This window comes from Arachis duranensis, chromosome 5 (assembly GCF_000817695.3).
Source record: "Arachis duranensis cultivar V14167 chromosome 5, aradu.V14167.gnm2.J7QH, whole genome shotgun sequence".
In the NCBI taxonomy this organism is placed as follows: Eukaryota; Viridiplantae; Streptophyta; class Magnoliopsida; order Fabales; family Fabaceae; genus Arachis; species Arachis duranensis.
Window position 1 is genome coordinate 19,502,449 of NC_029776.3, and position 3,424 is coordinate 19,505,872.

Below are 3,424 nucleotides of genomic sequence, written 5' to 3' on the forward strand. Positions count from 1 at the left end.
CAGTTTACAATAAAAGAAAAACCTGAAATCCTAAGACCCAGAACTTTTGAAAAAAAAGAAGGTGTAAGGCCCAAAATCTTTGAAAAGTCTTATTATGATCAAGTCTCAAATCATATGGTTATTTATAGCCTTAATTTTAGAAATTATTTTATTAAAGGTAATTAAGGCAAGTTTTGATTTATTGGATTTGAGATGAGTTATGATTATTATCCAATAATTATAAAAGTTTATTGGATTATTTTCAAAATAATCCAATAATTATAAAATTGGATAATAATCATAACTCATCTCAAATCCAATAAATCAAAACTTGCCTTAATTACCTTTAATAAAATAATTTCTGAAATTAAGGTTATAAATAACCATATGATTTGAGACTTGATCATAATAAGACTTTTCAAAAGTTCTGGATCTTAGGATTTCAGGTTTTTCTTTTATTGTAAACTGTTGTTTTTGAAAAGAGGCATAAGTCGGTTATTAATCACTGGTATGGTTTATCTTCATGTATCCTATTACAGTAATTCCCAAAAATCCTCTATTGAGAACCCTTTCGAGGATGATGTTCTCACCCCATTACATTTTTCCCCTTTCAGGATATGGGTGCAGAAGTCACGAAGAGTTTATTTGCTTGTTGTTGAGATGCTTTGTATTGCTTTAGATTATTATTTATTGTACCCTCGCCTTTATCTTGAGATGTTCTGTAAGAGGGTTAGGAATTGTATTGGGTAATGTTTGTAGTATTATTTATATATATGTATGTATATATATATGGATGTACTCTTGATGAGCTTTTGTAAGTTGTATGGTATCTATGGATGTATGTTATCGAACGAAAGTAATTTTTGGAGCGGTATTGCAGTTTAAAGTTTTAAAAAGGCTCATATTTTAGTATTAAATAGTATAAGTGTCGTCGTAATGTCCGAGCTATCAGAGTTGCGTAGCCGGAAGCATGAGCTTTGGTAGTTAGGGTGTTACAGATTCTTCTCCCCTTCAACAATGGTATGCATCCCTCTTCTTTTTTCTTCTTCTTCTTCTTCTTTCGATTTCATAGTTTTTTTCTTAATTTCAAATTTTTATTTAAACTTTTTTGGTTTTAGGTCATTTATTATAAGGATATGCATAATTGTCTTTAATCACTACTTTTTTCAGGTTTGTTATTCTGTTTTATTCTTAATCTATTCTTCTTCGCTCTAATTTGCATTTATATAGTTGATAATAATTTGTTCTGATAAAAGTTATTTGATCATTTTTTTGGATTTTATTTATGGGAATTTGTTATCTAAAAACTAGTGATCATGTTTTTATGTTAAAAGAAAAAAAAAATTGGTTAGAAAAATTGGCATATTGTCATTCTGGATATGCATAAATGTGTATGTATCAGAAATATTAATTTTCACCATTTTTTTAACTATTTTTCATTTTCAGCATGTGTTTCCTTCTCTAATTATTATATTCTTAGTGCTAGCAAAGAATATAATAATATTCCATTTGAATTAATATAATTATTTATTTGATCAAACCAAAATAATAATTAAATAATTCTATAGCAAAGATTAGAACACTCGTTAGTGTGTGACCCCATGGGTTCAATACTAAGCGGGTAGTAAATTAGTCATACTAAATTTACTAATCAAGGTTGGCGTCTAGCAACACTCCTCAACGACTCGATAGTATGAAGTAATATATTTTTACTAAGAACCTTAGAAGAACAAAGTATAATTCCTTCCATCTTTCCAGCTCTTGGTTAACCCTTAGAGTATGGTTTGATTGTCAAACTCTAACTTGTTACCATTATTATAATGAATTGTGAATGACCTAAGAAACTCATTTCTTCATTCATTCAATCTCCTTGGCCAAGGTTTTATTCATCTCAGTCACTATAATCATAGAGCTCAAACTCTTTACCGAGAGTTGACGAATTCCTTATTGACTAATCATTAATTCTACAAGTATTTAAATCATACCCAACGTCCATTCAACTAGCACCCTAGGGTATTAGGTGTCCGGAATCAAAGTATAATAAATACATTTTTAATTACTATGACAGTCGCAGGTCAAAGGAAACTCTATTACTATGTTCATCTTGAGAATATCCTATTGACAAATATGCGGTAATTATAACCATTAGAAGGTTCGTCATGAAGGTGTAATCAGTGCCTTATAAGGTGATCTTCCTAGATAATGCACGAGCTACGGTCTCCGATTCAAAAGGCAAGATGAGCACAGTAAACATATAGATTGTCACGTAACTAGGAACCGAATGTCGAAAAGCCAGAAGCAGAAGGGGTTTCAAAAGTGGTTTGCAAGTGAGAGCATGTGGTTAAGTAGTGTAGAGGCTTCGGAAAAGGAATTGATTCCAGGGTCGTTGGCTCCCGAGGATACAAAGGAAATGAAAGATGAGGAAGAGTTAGGCGTTCCTGCTAAAAAGGATCAGAGTCGATGTGCACTATGTGGAGAGGGCTTCGATGAGTTTTACAGCCATGAAATGGATGAGTGGATGTATAGAGGATCCACATACCTTAAGGCACCCATGGGAACAACTTTGGGCACCCTGGACAGACATCAACTAAGGCCCATTGTTCATTCCAAATGCAGATCTGACTCTGACTCTACTATGCCCTCAACCAACAGGTATTTGCTTTTTATATACGATCTTAGTTACATTATATTAGCTTACTACTACTATTATTTACTCTTCTTCTTTGTTTTCTTTGTGTTTGCAGGAAACCTACCAAGAGAGTAGTAAGTGAAAAAGAATGCGGGTCGACCAAACATCCGTTTTGTGCACTCTTAATTAGGACTTACTAATACTTTTTAGGGTACATAGCTATATTTATGCTAGTAGTGTTCCCAATTTCTTGTCGTCAAATACTGTTAGTTGCTATTGTTAGTGCTTTATTATTGTTCCGGTGAGAATCTCTACAGTAGATTTTATTTATCAACAAAATCACATTGCATTACTGTATCAATAAGCACATTTAATTCATTGAATTCAATAAAACTCTGCGTTCCGACAATTTTTATTAGTTTTGCTATTCATTTCGTTTTCAATTGCTACTTCTTAATTTGTATTTTTTTCGTTATCTATTATCCCAATTTATAAAAAATCATGATTTAGTTTAATAGGTATATATAAAAAATAAAAGATATAGAAAAACATAGACATTCAATAAAGTAAAAACATATGTATTGCTATATAAGAAAATGTTTTGGTTTAGTAGCTTACCCATTCAAAAGTCTTGTTCGTTCTTATTAAGAAAAGCATTTGATTGGATAAGTATAAAGGTTAGTGTATATCAATTAAATTCTACTTAGAAATTACAAATTTAAATAAATTTTAGGGCTTGTGAATTGACCAGATTTAATTTACACCATTTGATTTTTATTTTTAAAATTAACATAATTACTTGACTAATAGGAAAAA